The sequence below is a fragment of the Sciurus carolinensis genome, chromosome 2, assembly GCF_902686445.1.
Source record: "Sciurus carolinensis chromosome 2, mSciCar1.2, whole genome shotgun sequence".
Lineage (NCBI taxonomy): Eukaryota > Metazoa > Chordata > Mammalia > Rodentia > Sciuridae > Sciurus > Sciurus carolinensis.
The window spans coordinates 102,362,057-102,380,508 of NC_062214.1; positions in this window are offsets into that span (position 1 = coordinate 102,362,057).

An 18,452-nucleotide genomic window follows, 5' to 3' on the forward strand; every position below is an offset into this window, starting at 1 on the left:
GATGGGGTAGGGGGCAAACATCTTTTGACTTAACAGTGGAGCTCTGTAACCATCTACCCCTCAAAGATTTGCACACCATTTCCTGCAGGGAGGCTTTGTGGCACAGGAGAGAAAACCTGGGTGACATTAGATTTCTTGCCACCTCTCCAGGACAAGTCAAAGTAGAGCTTCCCAGCAAGAACAAGTACACTGAAGTTACACCTTGACCAGAACTCTTGGGTCAGGGTCTGGATTCCCAAATTTTAATAAGAATATTAATCAACTTGAGTGTTCTCTAAGAACAGTCTTCTAAAGAGTATCCAGGATCTGGGAGAATTAGCAAAGTTCCTTGATAAGGAGACATGATGACTGGGTGGGGAAGGCAGCAATGTAGACAACGTTGTTCGGTTCCTCCCAACTTAACATACTGGAACCTATTTGAAGAATTGTTGGGTATTGTCTCTCTTTTCTGATCCATGTCACAATTAGGGCAGACGGCAGGAAGCCACCACATAGAGGCAGGGTTGGGACTTAGCATCAGTAAGTTCTTCCTTTAATTCAGTAAATACTTGCTGAGTGCTTACTGTGTTGGGCACTGTGATGGGCATCCGAGATGCAGGAGTGAATGAGGCAGGCAGTGTGAGCGGTTGGAACACAGTGGTGCCTCTGGGCTTCTCTTCACCCTAACATTTATTAACATTACTATTGCCCATCTGTCACCAATACCTACCATCAACAACAAAACCTAAGTCCCCTGAGGTTAGGTGACACATCTTGTTTGACCCTGTGGTGCCTATCACGTAGCACTGTCCCTGGTTCAAGGTGGATGTTCGATAATTACCTGTTGAACGAATGAATGAAAAGCTTGTAAGAAAGACATTTCTTTGTAGAACAGTGCTTATGTGGTAGTGGTTAAAACTTAAGAACTGAACTGTTCTATGCCACAGAACCAGCCCCCACCTTCCTTGTAAGGCTGGCTTTCCAGTGGTTGGGAAAGTGAGTGGTATCCTGAAATATGCCCCCTTCTGCCAGTTCAGGGCCCAGAATTAGTAGACAGAGTGGACGTGAGGCTCACTCAGAACCAACCAGGCTTCTTTAGACAACCTCAAGTCAAGAAGCAACCCCTCTTGGCACAGAAGGCTCAAAAATCTTGGAGCATGCTCCCTTAACTGTGGGCCGACTGGGTGGAGTACCTGGGATATTGCACTGGGAACCACAAGTGGGGCAGAAGAAGGGCAAAGGATCTTTCCCATGTACCCTCTCTCAGATCCCATTCTAGCTCTTTTTGTGCAGGACAAGAGAAAAGATTGGGCATATTGATATTGCCTGCAAGGCAGGTGTCTTTGCTCTCCCCTAACCCCACAGTGTCTTGAAGCAGCTGCCTTGCTCTGTGCTCTGTGCTCTTCTAAGATCCTCTTCCACTGTGGTGCCACACATCCACTTTCGTCCTCTGGCCTATCATAGTGTTGCCCCTTCCCCACTAAGACTTGCCTTGCCATGCACTCCCTCTTTGGACTCTGCAAGCCCCAGGAGTGAGATGGTCAGGAGCCTGAGCAGGGAATCAAGTACAACTGAACTTGAAGCTGCTTTTCCTATTGAATAATATATGATTTTTACTGTACTTTAGGTTTTGCAATTTACCATTTTATAGGTTACTCTTAGGAAACTGCTTTTTAACTATGTGACTTTAGGTGCCTTACTTAACTTCTCTAAAAAGACTGTTACTTGTGAAGATTTAATGAGAAAATGCTTGTAAAGCACTTGGCATATAGCATGTACTATTTTTGCCTACACACTCTATGAGCTTGTGGACTCTAGCACTGTGCATTGCACTGTTGACCAACATTTTTTTCTCATTTGGGCTATAGTATGCTTAAGGCAGGGACCTACCCTCACTGTGCCCCCCACAGCAGAGACTTGTGCCAAGTAGGAATAGTTGATTAATCAACTAGTTGGTAATCACACTTTGTTGATGCTCTTGAGCAACAGAACTTTTGAATGCATGGCAAACTTGAGTTCTTGCCTGAGTAGCGTGGTTTTGAGATTAGTTCTGTGGAGCCCTTCATCTGTGGGTGCCGAAGCCTCTTGAGACTTCTTAAGAAGCGGACATGTCTCCTTAGTATGCCTACCTGGTACTTCTCAGGATGGGTTGGTACTTTCTACTTATTATTATTAATTTTTAAAAGGTAGCTATCAGTCTGACCTCTTTGTTGATATGGAAGATTCAAGATACAGTAGGGGCACAAAGAAATATCTGAATTCCCTTTTCTGGACACTGAAGAAGCCAAAGAACACTGTGTGCTCTCTTTACAATGAGAAGCAGTTTTTCCATTAAAAGGCAGATGCTTTATTTCCAAAGGTTAAATAGAATGGTACCTAAAAAATGATTCCAGCTAGTTAACTTTAGGGCTCTGGAGAATTAAATCCAATTCAAGAATATACTCCAATTTTAATTCCACAGCATCTCCTCCTGATTGTGAAGTAAATAATTTTCATTTACTCTAAGGCCTGGCACTTGGGTGTTTTGATCTTCTGTCATGAGGGTAGTAGCTATGTTGTGACTCCTCATGGTGTTCTGCTGTCTGCCCCATCCCAGACTTCATCCCTGCCATTGATTAGAAAGAAAGTCTTTTTAAAAGTTGCCACCATGTACACCTTTCACCTAGCCTCCTCTGGTTTAACTCACCACTACTACATTCTAAGCCTAGGAAACCTCAAACCAGTTGGGTGTGCTGGTGCATGCCTATAATCCCAGTGAGTTGGGAGGCTTCAGCAACTTGGCCCTAACAGTTTAGTGAGAACTGGACTCAAAACAAAAAATGAAAATGACTGGGGATGCTCAGTGGTAAAGTGCCCCTGGGTCTAATCCCCAGTACCACAACAAACCAAACAAAAAACAACTTCAAGGGCTGGGGAGATAGCTCAATCGATAGAGTGCTTGCCTTGCAAGCACAAGGCCCTGGGTTCGATCCCCGCACTGCGGGGGGGGCAAAAACTTCAAACCACCCAAAGTCATCAATTCTCCTTCTTCTTCTCCTTTTCCTCCTCCTCCTTCTTTTTCCTATTCATTTGTCCATCTAGTGGTAGTTGGGTGCCTACAATCTGGCAGAAACTGTGCTGGGAGCTAGGAATGGAATGAAGAGGGAAACCAGGTCTCATGCCTGCCTTTCTGCATCCTGTCATCCAAGTGGGGAGACAGATTAACCCAGTAATCACAGACAAGTCATGTGAGGAGGCAGTGGGGATTCTGGAAGATCCTATCACTGAGAAGCCTAAGGATGCAGGTCAACAGGGGTTTGCCTAAGGTAATGAAGGCTGATCCGGAATCTGAAGAAGGGTAATTGCTGACAAGGTGAGGGTCACAGAGGGAAGGCATGTTCACGGCCCCAGGGCAGGAGGTGCTGATGTTATTTCTTGAAGGGTGAGGAGGCTGCAGCCTGGACAGCATCAGGAGTGAGGAGAAGGCAGTGAAGGGAGGCTAGAGCCAGGCCAGGGTCCAGAATTTGTGGGTGGGACCTGGTAGGGTTGGGGTCCTTATTGTAAAAGCAATGGGAAGCTGATGAAGAGTTTTAAGTGTAAGGCCCACAAAGGAGAGGGCTGGGTGGATGGATAACAGATTTTCATTTTAAAAGATTACCTTTTATCACCACTACTAGTTACTAGAGAAACTATGTATATCTCTTCCACCAGGGTCAACCTCAGCCGTTAAACCCACCTTTCCAGTGTCTAGTTCTAGCAAATGCCACTTTCTCTCTCATCTGCAAAACTTGAAAGACCTGTGACCAAGGTTTAGATTACTTGACTAATCTTAATGCCAACTGGGGTTTGTGTTAGTGCCCAGTATATCTTCATTGTTTTAGGAATCAGCTTTTGGTGGCTTAAGGTGACAGCATTAAGCCAAGGTACCTTTAGAGCTGAGAACAAAAATAGGTGATACTGTTTCATTTGTGAGATCTTAACTTAAATTGGGCAAGTAATGACAGATTTCTGCCTATCGTAGCTGCAGTGTCTTTGACTTTTGAGTCACCCATTCATCATCGGATGCAGAGCTGGCTTTGGTTGCAGCAGTGGGGTCATTTCAACCCCCACCCCATTTGGTTCTTTCCTTCTTTTCAACAGACATGCCCTCCCCACCCCATTCTGCCCTTCTGGAGCCTTGTAGCCAATTGTACAGATTGGATTCTCTGGAAGTAGATGTTGAGGTGGAACTTGATATGCAAGATGTTTCTTAGGGACAGTACCTGTGAAGGTGGGGAGGGCGGGGAACAGGGTTGAACCGAGAAGCCCAACTTGATGTAGCCCCGCAAAGCCTCGGCCAAGCCACTGCGGAGCTCTGGAGGGTGGATTACACATCACAGGTGTCAGGTCAGAATGACTGGGCTTTACCCCTGTCTTCTTGGTCATAGGGCAGATGGGGGCTGCCCCAGGGGTGTGACCTTGTGTTATGTGGCTCTCTGCAGCTGCCATGTGTACTAATCTCAACCCTGCAGCGGGGCAGCAAGTGACTATTTGAAGGGGAATCTAGGGCACATCTCCCTGCCCATCAGGTCAACCACCTGATTAGTGTTGGATACGGGTCTGCCAATTCCAACATTAGTCAACTTAAATCAATACCAGGTCAGACTGTGGAGAGACGCCTTTCACTTTTTACCTGGAGTATGGTCTTTCAGTGAATAAAAAAAGAGATTGTCTTTAGAAACCATTAAAATATGAAGAGAAGCTCTAGGAGTGGATTCTGTGAGGTCATGAAAATCACTCATGAATTTGAAACTGCTTAGTCCACGGAGGTAAGTTAATACCACAAAGCCCCATTTACGAAACTTGAACCACTGTTTTTGAAAGGATCAAACAAAGCCTCACATGTGTAGTGCACCTCAGTTTTCAAAGTACTGTCTTATGTCACTAGAGTTCCATAATAAGCCTGTGAAGTGGTCAGGGCAGGCCTTCTTTCTTTTATTTCTTTTAAATGCAGTGCAGGGGATTGAACCCAGGCCTCACACATACCCAGGGCATACTTTACCACTAAGCTACATTCCTAGTCCCAAGGGCAGGTTCTAGCACCTGCCCTTTCTCGGATGAGGAAACCAAAACTCAGGAAGTTTAGATGACTGCCCAAGGTCAAGGCGTGGAAAGTTCATCAGTATTCACCATAACCCTGTTCAGGAAGTAGGAAGCTTCTTGGCCCAAAGTTTGGAGCAGTTAGAAATGCATAAGGCCATGGACTCCAGATGGAAGAATGGGGGTAGGGAAAGGATTCAAATTGATGAAGTTAAAAAAGGCTCAGAGTGGCACTGGCCTCCAAGGCTTAAAAACAAAGCAGGAAGAGCCCTGAATGCTAGAATGTGAGCCAGATGAGGGAGGAAATCAGGCCCTGGTCTAGGGTTTCATGGAAGATGTTGAGAGAGCATGACTTCCTGGAGATCAGGTAGGAAAGCCATCATCTCTGTAGCTCAGAGATGAATCTGGCTCCCAAAAGAGAGGTGAGGGGTTGGGGCTGTAGCTCAGTGATGGAGTGCTTGCCTAGCACATGTGAGGCACTGGGTTCGATCCTCAGCACCACATAAAAGCAAATAAATACAATAAAGGTATTGTGTCCATCTGCAACCAAAAAACTTAAAAAAAAGAAAGGTGAACTTGGGAACTTCAAGATAAGACCTGTCCTCCCTGAGTTCAGAGGCCAGAGTGACAAGTGAGATTAGATAGGCTACACCTCTCTAGAGGCTGGGTGAGAGAGACCAACAGGGACTCCTTATATTAACAAACTGGGAGAAGATGGCACCCCAAAGATGGACCTTTGGCAAAATACTTCTTAAATTCCTACTAAAATTTGTATCTTCCAGATTGCAACCAGTTCCATGGTTAAGATGATGGCAATGCGAGGACTCCAACCCAGCCCAACAACTGGGACCAGTCTCTTCTCTGTCCCCATTAGACCAGTCAGGCAGAAACTTCAGATCCCTGGTTAAGCGGGGTGATCACTCCTTGCCGACTTGAAGCAGCCATAGAAGACGGAGCTTCACCCTTCACTGACTCTTAAAAATAAGGAATCACAAGTCTGCTGTGTGGGGCATGATAGTCTCACATGACTGTCAAACATTCCACTACATATTCACGTCCATGAAAACCCCGTTCATAATAAGTTAGGTCTAGTATCAGACTCCATCTTACATATAAACACATGCATTGGCTTTTTCAGGAATGCAACCTGAAGTTGCTGGCTGGGTAGACAGCACAAAGCAGCTTTCTCTCCACTTGACTTCCACAGATAACAGGATGAAAACAGCAAAACATCTGATATTCTCCCCATCATACATGCATTTATTCATCCATCCATGTCTCCATCTACCCATTCTTTCATTCGTTCAACATTCTTATCAAATGCCTTGGGACCTGGGGCATGCCAATATCTCCCTCAAGGAGTTTACATTTTTTTGTCAGGATTTTACTGAAGATTGCTCAAAACTCTGGAAAATCATGTTATGAATGGCAACACTAGTCATATTCACAGCAAACCATCCTCACCACACATAACCTGTGCGCATTGCTATCTGTTGCTTCCATGGTGATTGTGCACATAGGTGCAGACGTCTAATACTTGTGAGGTATTCCGGTGTAGTTGTGTACATGCTTTTTTCAGGTATCAAAATTCTTATTCTTCTATAAAATTGCTCTTCTTTGTTCTTTGAATTTAACACAATGTGTTGTATTGATTTATTTAATATTATGGATTTTGGGGAAAATTTTCATGTGCATAGGTAACTTACTTTGTCTGTGGCTTTGTTGGAGCACAACAAAGGGAGAGTTACAAAGTACTCGTTAGAAGAAGGGCACTGTGTCAATGTGGCTGAGAGCTGCCTTTCTAATTCAATGCTGAAGAAACACTCATCTGTCTGTTGGGCTGAACCTAGCTCAAAGGGGCCTATGTACAGGGAAGTTACTGGGTGTCCCATCACCTTATCTTTCACTTTAGGAAAACTTCAGAAATGAACGAGTCCCTGAGCAACTGGGTAATTGTTCTACTCCTCAGTAGATCAAAGTAGATTTTCCAGAGTTTTGCTGAGATCTTTCTCTCTTCAACTAAGGGATGGAAGGATTAAGAGGCATCACACCTAGTTCCTCCTAGGAGCATGCAGACTCAGCCCCCTCCATGAAGGTCTCCTCGTCAGCTCTGTCTTGAGTAAACTATCTTCCCTTCCTCTTTTCTACCAGGACTTGCTCTGCTTTCACTTTTTTCATGAGTTCATTTCTTAACTTTTCAAATGGACTGTAAACTCCTTGAGGGGAGATATTGGCATGCCCCAGGTCCCAAGGCATTTGATAAGAATGTTGAACGAATGAAAGAATGGAGACATGGATGGATGAATAAATGCATGTATGATGGGGAGAATATCAGATGTTTTGCTGTTTTCATCCTGGTATCTGTGGAAGTCAAGTGGAGAGAAAGCTGCTTTGTGCTGTCTACCCAGCCAGTTTGCCAGCTGAGCCCCTAGTGGTGCCTTGGGCTTTAATCAGGAGTTTAATTAGCCCTGGCACTTGATTCTGCAAGAATTGGAGAAATGCAATGAGCACAAGCAGGAGAGAGGTGGGTCTTTCTATGGTGCTGTGTATCACCCACTGGCTTCCATGTAGGGCTGGACTCAGTCCTAGGTACCTGCTAAATGTTAGGAGCGTTTGTTCTTTCAAAATGCCAGATGATTAAGACCTTTTACTGACTGCCCAAACCCAAAAATATGAGCTGCTTTTGGATGGTGAGCGGTGTACACAAAGTAGGTGGGGCTGTGGTGGGTGGGGAAAGCACTGGCTCAAGACTGGGCTTGGCCCCTGACTTTCCTACCAAGGAGCTGTGTGGCCACGGGCAAGTCAGTGTATATTTCCAGTTTAAAAGTCTACAATTCAATGATGTGCAGTGAACAGCAACTTAGAGGGATTACAGGGGATGTGTTCAGGGTACACTGACCTTGAAGCTAGAGTTTATGCTCTCAGGCTCCCTTTGGCACAGGCCCCTCCCAGTGGCCCTGAGCCTCATTTTGTTAGGTGGTATATTACCCTAAAACTGGACTCCTAGTAAAGTTTCTTCCAGGTTCAAAATTCTGTGCTTCTGGCCCATGGGCTTGAGGAAGAGCATTTTCTGTTACACAGCTCTATTCTACTTCATAACTTGTAATTTTTGAGTTTCAGGATAACGTGTCAGGTATGTTCTTCCTTTCTTAGGTACTTAGCATGGCTTTGGACAGTTCTGATAAAGGAAAAAGAGAAAAAACTAATGAAAGCCTAGAGCTCTGGGATTTACCAGTATAATATGTAAACTTGAGCCACATTCTATATTTTCTTTTAGTTAAAATTTTTACCAACAAGAACACCTTTACTGTAGGATGAGTGTGATGTCTCATCTCTTGTCCAAGAGTTCTCAACATTTGACCTAAATACTACAGCTGCATATCTATTTATTTATCTAAAAGAATTTTGCCTCTGGCCACTTGAAGTCAAGTGTTTGGAGGTTCAGGGGTGAACTATGCATGGAGCTGACAGTGATCAGCAAGTCTTGGCTCTTACAGCCATCCACACCAAGAATAGGTTAGGACATCTTTTCTAATCAAACTGGGAAAGTTATCTGGGTTCAGGAATTCTCTTAATTACTTTATCTTGAAACTAGGATTTTGTTCCATTTTTTGTAAAGAAGAGAAGGAAATGTTTTCTCTCTCTATTCTTCTTGGTCATTTTCACACACAAAAATGAATTTACAGTTCTTATGATTTCAATTTGTGTCAAACACAAACCCCAGAAGTTTGTTTTTGTCTCTGACTTTTGTTTTTCCAATACAAAGTCACTTTCACTCTAGAATTACTCTGGTACCTCTAGACCTAGTTAAAAAAACAATTAACAGACAGCTGAAATGGATTCCTACTCTATTGGTCTGAAATTTCATTTTCCATTTGTGTTTTTTATCATTTAATTTCCATGTTTGTTGGTTGGATTTAAGTGGACATTTAATTTTTAATCAGCTATGGAGTTACCTTTTACTTTTGACTCATAATTATGTTTTTGTTTATATAATTTTATCAATATGTCATTCTTGTCCGTTTAAGAGCAGGACTCAAAGGACTGGGTCTGGTCCAGAGACCTAGAGGTTCAGAGGTAGCAGCCCTTTGGATTGGTCTGTTACCTTGTCATACAGGATCTATTAATTCATTAGACTGAGGCTTAATAAACATGATGGTGCCCTCTTTTCAGATTTCTAGTAGTGGATGAATCGGCTTTATTTGCTTATATTTTTTTTTTGTTAGCATTTTTAGAAAAATCCCCAAATTTATTTAGGAACATATGAGAGACTAATGGTAACTAGGAATATTCTAGACAACTTCCCAGGGATTTCTGGCTTTATGAAATATTAATCTTTGTAAATGACCAGAAATGTCTACTCTCTTGGGGGCTGGAGGGCTGACTGCTCACTGGTCTCCCAGTGTGGGAATAGCCCCAATCTATGTGCTGTATGATGTGGAAATGGGATCAAGCTTGTTCTCATGCTGCCCAGTCTTTGAGGGACTGAGAGATGCTGTGAATATGTGAATGTGTCAGAAGAGACACTGTTTTGAACAGTTTTTTTTTTTTTTTTTTTTTTTAAAGGAAGATCCCCATGTTCCCTCATTTTATCCACCATGTAGACAAGCTCCACACACATGCCCTTCCCTACTGCCCTGGCCCAGTCTCCTGCTGTCCTGTTATGGCCAGTGTCGGAAACCCTGCAATGAAATTCAAGCCTGTGGGGTTCAGAATTTTGGAGTGATTTCTTCAGGGGAAAAAATCCACATACACAAAACAACATTTGGAATCTCTGTGGTGAGTTGGAGAGGTGGGGGGATGGAGCATGGGGAGGTTGGAAGGGAAAACTCCAGCATGTTCTGCTCGCTCCCCTTCCTCTCAGCAGGGCTCCTGAATGTTGGAGCTAAGTTAGATATGACACAGAGGAGAGTGGGTCCAGACACCCTGGTGGAGGAGGCGGGGACGGAGGCTGGGGTTGGGGGCATGGGCATTGAGAACCATCTGGAGTTTTATAGTTTGCAAGAACTTTCACTTTATCTCATGGGGTACGTCAGCAGCTCATGGCCACGTAGCAGTCATAGAAGTGGATTTTGGAGGGGCCAAATGAATTTCCAAATACTACATACTTGGGAAAAAAGTAGAGCCAAGTATGGAAAGCTCCCATGCCACAAAACATCTGTGTGTTTCATCGTGGAGGCCTCAAATTCTGTTATTTAAAAATGGTTTCTTTGGGAACTTAGCTAATTTTCTTTTCCCATAGGACATCAGCATTTTAATTCTTTAGGAAGTATTATGCCTGAGCATGGCTACTTCCCCACTCAGAGTAGCTTTCTGCTTTAGAACTTCTTAGTAGACAGGAAGAGAGGGCTGGAGAGAGGCCTGGCATGGTGGCTGCCCCAGGGCCTGGGCTCTCAGGGTGGTGGTGATGTGGGAAAGGGGTTTGGGGAAAGGTCCAGAGATGGAGGGCCTAGGGGCTACTGGAAGGGAAAGCAGGAAAAGGGCAGGAGGTCAATTCCTTCTTCTTGCCGGGCCAGTTAAGTCCTGTCCAAGGCCCTCGCAGAACCAGCATTCATCAGATGCAGAAGAAAACACCAAATTCCCTAGAGCTGTTGTTGAGGCTTGGAAGTGTGTGTGGAAGTTCTGTGTAGCACACTTTAGGGACCGCCCGAAGTAAGGTGTGCACCCTGTAGACCCCTAAGTCTAGGAGCTACATTGTTTCCTAATAGGATGCATCACCAGTATGGTATGATGGACTCAGGGAGCTGTAAGGTGATCCACAGTAGGAGAGAAACAGAGGTAACAGTCAGTGAAACCCAGAAGGTAGGACTTCACTGAAACCACACAATGAGTTCGTTTCACTCAAGTTTCTAGCAGTCAAATGTACTTGGAAAACCCTAATGGAAGAGGTTGGGAAGGGTGCAAAACATTTTGTCAAGCATTTTTCCAGAAATTTAGAGGTGTGATGATTGAAGGGGGCCTAGAATGTATTTTTAAGCTACTTGGTGATGTTACTGACATTTGAGTGCTTCCAATTCACTCTTGTTTAGATGATTAACAGCAATATAATAGCAGCAGCAGCAACAAACATAAAATTAATCTCTGAATGCCAAAGCAATTCCTTTCTCTAAATATAGTATACAAAAAGAGAATAGCATTTGCATATATTAATTTTCCCTTTGTGCTTCCAAATCAGGTGAGGACTGAATCATTCCAAGAGAATTCAGAGGAAAGCGAGGGCTTGTTGCTTGGTGTCTGTTCAGCTCTCTTAGCAGGAGTCTGGGGAGAACTCCCAGCCTGCTTGGCCATTAGGATACCTTCCTCTGCATAGAGGGTGGTTATTCAAACTCACTGATGACTTCTTCCCCTTTCAAAGTGAGGCTGGAAGGGCTCAAAACTTTCCGCTTGGTCTACTTTGGGTCCAGGAAGAAGACCCTTTGCCTGGGGAGCCCTGCTCTGACCCCAGGACTGTGGTGAGAGGCCACAGCAGACAAGCACGTGGAAATGGAGCTGTGGCTCTGTCTTCCTCTTGTCTTACAGAAGGGGACAAGGGCTCCCTCGCTTTAGCTGCTACTCTCAGGAATTCCATTTATGCTGCTTGCTAAACACTGTTGCTCTCAATTTAGTTCATAGGGCATTGATGGGTTTCTTTTCCTTTCCTCTCAGGGAGTTCCTCTGAGCTCCTGTCTCTGCAGGAGGGCCTGGGGGGGACAGGGGAACAGCTTTGGAAACTCTGAGGCCCAGTTGATTTTAAATCAGCAGACGAGGGAAGGAGCTCCTGAGAGGATGGCAGTGCGGCAGGGGATCATAGAGCAAACAGGATTCTGACAAATGAAGACACAGGCATTGCAGGCAGAGGGAGCCATGGGGAGGAGGAAGGCATGGCAGGCTCTGGGCGAAGGGAGTCATCATGTCAGGTGAGATGTGGAACATGGTGTGTGGATGGGGACAGATGCTTGTAGGACCAGGCAGGGCCAATTGTGAAGAACTCTGAATTCCACAGGCAATGCAGAGGCACTAGCAATCAAGGTGTCTTTTAGGGGAGGTGTGAGCAGCAGTATGAAGGGCAGATTGGAAAAAAAGAGCACCAGCCCATTTGAAGGCTAGTGCTTGGGTGTGGGCAGATGACAGGCAGCAAGGACCTGAGGTGGGGTGGAGTGGAGAGAAGAGAGGGATGGGTTGAGGGCACAGAGAGGAGAGATCCCACCCAATCATTGGTTTACAGTTGCACCATCCCACAGAGGCCACGAGCCTTTATTACTTGAATGTGGCTAGTCAGATTGAGATGCACCCTAAGTATGAAATAATGCACCAGGTTTCTTTTTCCTTTTTTTATGTATGAGATTTCAAAGACTTCATGTGAAGAATGTAAAATTTCTCAATTATTTTCTTACACTGATTGCATGGTGAGATAATAACATTTAGGACATACTAGGTTAAGTTAAATATATTATTCACCTGTTTTTCTGTTTAATGTTGGTGCTAGAGCATTTGAAATTATTCATGTGACTCACACTCTGTTTCTGCTGGACATTGTTGGGTTGGGGTGAGGAAGATGAGAAAGCTTTGGGAACAGGAAAAGATAGGGCTGAGAGGAGATCCTCAGGAGTAGTGTTGAGGAAAAGGGCAGGTAATGCAGATTTGGTGTCTCTCCAAACTGAGGAGGCTCTTGGGCTTTTTGGGGTCCTAGGAAGCTTCAGGAACTGCTGGTGCCCCAAAGAGAACATCCAGGAATGTCCCTCTGGCCTTCCCACTTGCCTGCCACCTGTCCATGTGCTGTTTTCTGCTCGACTGTTGCTTACCTGGGTCTCTTGAGTTCTTGCGTCAGCCACATCAAAAGTCTCTTCCTGGGTTCAATCTTCATTACTGGAAAAAAAAAAAAAAAAAGAGAGAATTTTTCTTTCCCAAGATGGGTCAAAGAAATGAAAAATACACTTTACTCTTTCCCTGCCTTTCTAGGTTGTAGTAGACATAAAGCAATTCTGTTCTTCATTTCTTTCTTTTTCTATTTGGTACTGGGGGTTGAATCTAGGGGTGCTCTACCACTGAGCTACTTCCCCAACCCTTTTTATTGTTTGAGACAGGATCTTGCTGCATTGCTGAGGCTGGCCTCAGAACTTGCAATCCTCTTCCTCAGCCTCCCTAGTCACTGTAATTATAGGCATGCACCACCTCACTGGGCAAATAAAGCATTTATCTGTCTTGTCTGATAGTAGATGATAAAACCCCCATTTCAGAAGGGGTCTTGCCCCATACCCTTGAGGAAGGAGTGAGGAATCTGAACAGACAGGCCTTGCTGTTTCCCTGCTCACTGTGTTAGCATGAGCCTAGGCCCCTTTTGTCCAATCACATTTGGACACAACTGTTCATGCTTCAGTTGTGCCTGTGCAGAGAAGTCTCCATAAAAACCCACAAGGACAGGGTTCAGGGAGCTACTGGACAGCTGGAATTGTGGAGGTTCATGGGAAGGCAAACAAGAGGTTGGCACTAACTCCACAGGATCAGGAGCTCCTGTACTCGGGATCCTTCCAGACCTTGCTCTAGGTATCTCTTCATCTGGCTGCTTATTTGTATCTGTTAAAATATTTTTATACCAATAAATGTAAGTATAGTGTTTCTTTGAGTTCTGGGAGCTGCTCTAGCAAATTGAACCTGAGGAAGAGGACAAGGAAACCTCAATTTGTGTCAGGACTGAACTGAATTAGAGGATGCCCAATAGCTGCAGAACTACTTGCTTGCTGGTGGGGAGAAATCCTCACACATTTTGGGATCACAGAAGTGATCTGTGTTATGAGCATGCAGTTTGAGTCAGTTTGCTTTTGTTAGTCCTCGAGCACCTACTTACTTGTATCGCCACGTCACAGGAATGGGGAGATGATCTCTACCTCCTAGTGCTATGCCAGTTAACTTATGTGAAAAGAATGGCTTTTATTTGAGAGTTGCTTTATGGACTGCAAAGTACTTTCACATATATTATTTCATAGGAACCTCACTGTAGGGCAGGCACTCTTATAATTTCCATTTTACCTGATGATGAAAAACCTGAGGTTCAGAGTGCAAGTGAGTTAACAGGGGTCCCAGGACTATTTAAGAGGTAGAACTAGGCCTGGGGCCCAACCTGACTTCTGCCACTGTCCTTGGCTGCCTATATGAAAGAATAGTTTGCACATGGATTATGATATGCAGGTTCCCAAAGGCCTTTCATGTCCACCAACTGCTTATTCTTGTTTGGAGGATGTATAATGGTGAGGTGTTCCTGTATGTGACTCACTTAACACATGTCTTTTTATGAGATTGCTGCAGTTGATGAAGCCAGCCTTTGGTAATCACATGGATCCAACTGTATAACTGCCTGTCACAGGTGACAGGTGTTGGGCTATGAAGACTATATGAGAACCGTTTATGTCTACAAGGTGTGATGATGAACTCTGGTCAGATATTTTGGTCACACTAGTGTGTCTGAAAGGGTTTCTAAGAATTGTTTGTGCTTCTCCATCTGACAGACTCTATCTTTCAAAAACTTAGAAATTTGAGCAAATTTAACTTTTTCATGTCTGATTTTCAGGTGCTTTAAGTGGTGCATTTGAGAATGAGAATATTAATTATAGTGTTCACAGGGAATAAGTATTCTGTTAACAAAATCTGCTAGTGTTTAGGCTAAGCCTGATCTGTTTAGTTACAATAAGGTGAACACATTCTGACTTCAACCTGATATCGGGGGAGGGTGTAAGGGTAGGAGACTTGGGTTGAGCTTAGAAAGGAACAGTAAGAATTTAGCTCATATGAAGGGAGGCTATGCCAGACAGGAATGATGTGGACTGGTGACAACCCAGGGCAAAGCCTGGTCAAGTGCTTTGCCCCTCATAGTGAGTGAATGCAGAGGGATTGAGGTCCATCCACTGCCCTCAGCTCTGCAGGCTGCCTCTTAGCTGGGGAGTTCGACAAGAAAGTGATGCAGTAATCTTGGGGGAATATGTCGTTCATGTTGGGACACTGGACATACCACATCACTGGAAAGATGTACCCTGGATGACTGACAGACTCAGCTTTCCAAATGTCGGTAACAAGTTTCATTTCCAATGGCCAGTTGTTCCCTGAAAGACTGTTGGCTAAAATCATAACAAATGCATTCTAACCATGATAGCCACAGACAGGACACAAAGAACGGAGTGTCCCTGATCCCATGAAACAGCCCTTTGGAATCTGTGGCCTCTACAACCTAAACTTGGAGGACTCTGACAGCCCTGCTCCACGAACAGCCAAAGCCAAGGGGCCTGGGAGCACTCAGGCCGTGGCGGTTGGGCACCAGAGGGACTGGACAGTGTGGGGATGGTGTGATTGTGGGATGGGACACTGACTCCTGGCTGCAGTGGGGGATGTGCACATATGAAACCTGGCAGGAGGTCCTTGTCCCTTAGCTAAAGAGGTAAGTCCTTGCACCCTGGAGAATATAGAAATAGTTGGAATGAAGGTATTATAATTATTGAGCTTGAAGGCTTTCTTAATCGGTGGCTGGTTTGGCAGGGATTGGTAAGATGTTAGAAAGTGGTGCTAAGAACTTGTACCTCAACTATGCCATCATCTGAGTGGATTTGAGTAGATGGCTTTATTTCTTAAAGCCTCAGTTTTTTTTTTTATTATTGTAAACAAATGGGATACATGTTGTTTCTCTGTTTGTACATGGCGTAAAGGCATACCATTTGTGTAATCATAAATTTACATAGGGTGATGTTGTTTGATTCATTCTGTTATTTTTTCCCTTCCCCCCCACCCCTCCCACCCCTCTTTTCCCTCTATACAGTCCTTCCTTCCTCCATTCTTGCCCCCTCCCTAACCCTAACTCTAATCCTAACACTAACCCCTCCCACTCCCCATTATGTGTCATCATCCACTTATTAGCGATATCATTAGTCCTTTGGCTTTTTGAGATTGGCTTATCTCACTTAGCAGGATATTCTCCAGTTTCATCCATTTGCCTGCAAATGCCATAATTTTATCATTCTTTATGGCTGAGTAATATTCCATTGTATATATATATATATATATACCACAGTTTCTTTATCCATTCATCAATTGAAGGACATCTAGGTTGGTTCCACACTCTGGCTATTGTGAATTGAGCAGCTATGAACATTGATGTGGCTGTATCTCTGTAATATGCTGATTTTAAGTCCTTTGGGTATAGGCCAAGGAGTGGGATAGCTGGGTCAAATGGTGGTTCCATTCCAAGTTTTGTAAGGAGTCTCCACACTGCTTTCCAGAGTGGCTGCACTAATTTGCAGCCCCACCAGCAATGTATGAGTGTACCTTTCTCCCCACATCCTCGCCAACACCTGTTGTTGCTTGTATTCTTGATAATCGCCATTCTAATTGGGGTGAGATGGAATCTTAGGGTGGTTTTGATTTGCATTTCTCTTATTACTAGAGATGTTGAACATTTTTCCATATGTTTGTTGATTGCTTGTAGATCTTCTTCTGTGAAGTGTCTATTCATTTCCTTAGCCCATTTGTCGATTGGATTATTTGTATTCTTGGTGTAGAGTTTTTTGAGTTCTTTATAGATTCTGGAGATTAGTACTCTATCTGAAGTATGATTGGCAAAGATTTTCTCCCACTCTGTAGGCTCTTTCTTCGCATTGCTGATAGTTTCCTTTGCTGAGAGAAAGCTTTTTAGTTTGAATCTATCCCAGTTATTGATTCTTGCTTTTATTTCTTGTGCTATGGGAGTCCTGTTGAGGAAGTCTGGTCCTAAGTCAACATGTTGAAGCTCTGGACCTACTTTTTCTTCTATAAGATGCAGGGTCTCTGGTCTGATTCCGAGATCCTTAATCCATTTTGAGTTTAGTTTCGTGCATGGTGAGAGATCTGGGTTTAGTTTCATTCTGTTGCATATGGATTTCCAATTCTCCCAGCACCATTTGTTGAAGAGGTAAAGCCTCAGTTTCTTCACCTTCTTCTGTAAAATAGGGGTGGTATTACCTCCTTTGTAGGCTGTTGAGAGCAGTAAACTAGGTGATGTGTATGAAGCAGACGGCACCATACCTGACACATTGGCACTTACTCTGTAGTTAAGTCCTGCCCTGGATACTGCAGCCTTGTGGGTGTGACTACGGGAGTGTCCTCTGAGTTAAAGGTAGGTCTGGATCCTAGGCTTCTGACACACCCCAGAGCCTCCTCTTGGAGTTGTGAGGGTATGAGTGGAGTTGGGGGTGTGATCCAGTTCTCCAGCTGCATCGAAGTACAAAACTGTTGCTATTCTGCTTCAGGATCTCTTGAAGGCCGTCCAGGGTTGTGGGATGGCACTGGGCCAAGTGTCAGAAATTGGCTCTGTCACTACCTATCTGGTGACTGTGGAAATTTATCTGTCACAGGATAAAGGTCAACCTTATCAGCCTGATATTCAGACTTCTTTCATCAAATTTCTCACCTCATCTTCCATAACTCCTCTTCATGCCCACAGGGTTCTGCCATGCCAAACTCTTCTGGGTGCTTTCTTTATCCCTAGGCAGAAACTTCTATTGTGAGTCTAAATCCTATGTAGCTTTGCATCTTCTGCAGCATCTAGCAGAAGTTTTTGTGTAAATCAGTTTTTTAATCACTTAGGATTATTTGATTACCTAGCAGTAGATTAAACAAGATAGGAGTTACTTCTCTTTCATGCCAAAGAAAGCTAACCAGACTTAGGAGGGTGGCTGCAGATGTTAGGACCGTCTGCTTCTGCTTTGCTACCACACTGTTCTTAGTATATCACCTCAGGATCCAGTTCAGCAGCTGCCCAAGTTTCAGACTTTTTTTTTTTTTGGTACTGGGAATTGAACCCAGGGGTGCTTAACCTCTGAGCCATCCCCAGTCCTCTTTATGTTTTGAGACAGGGTCTCAATGAGTTGCTTAGGGCCTCTCTAAGTTGCTGAGGCTGGTTTTGAACTCACGATCCTCCTGCCTCAGCCTCCAAGCCGCTGGGATTACAGATGTGTGCCACTGTGCCCAGCGGTTTCAGACATCTTACACTTGTCAGTCAGCGGAAAGTTTGCTGAGGGCAAAGGATTTAGTCTCTCCCTTCAGGGAGACTTCTTGGATGTCATACATGGCACTTCTGCTTATATCTTATCGAACAGAACTCAGTCACCTGGTCACATCTCACTGTAAGGGAGCCTGGGGAATACAGTTTTTTAACTGTGCATATTGCAATTTCTAATAAAATTGACAGGGAAGAGAGAGAGCATGGTTATTGGTGTACTACTATACCTTAATGTGCTACATAGTCATGTTTAATGACACAGTCATAGTTAATGACAGCTGCATGTGTGATAGTGGTCCCGTAAGATTATATCACCTAATGGCATCACAGTCATCTTAAGTTTGTGTCAGTATATTCCCTGATGTTTGAATAACAACAAAATTGCTCAACAACATATTTCTCAGAGCATATCTCCATT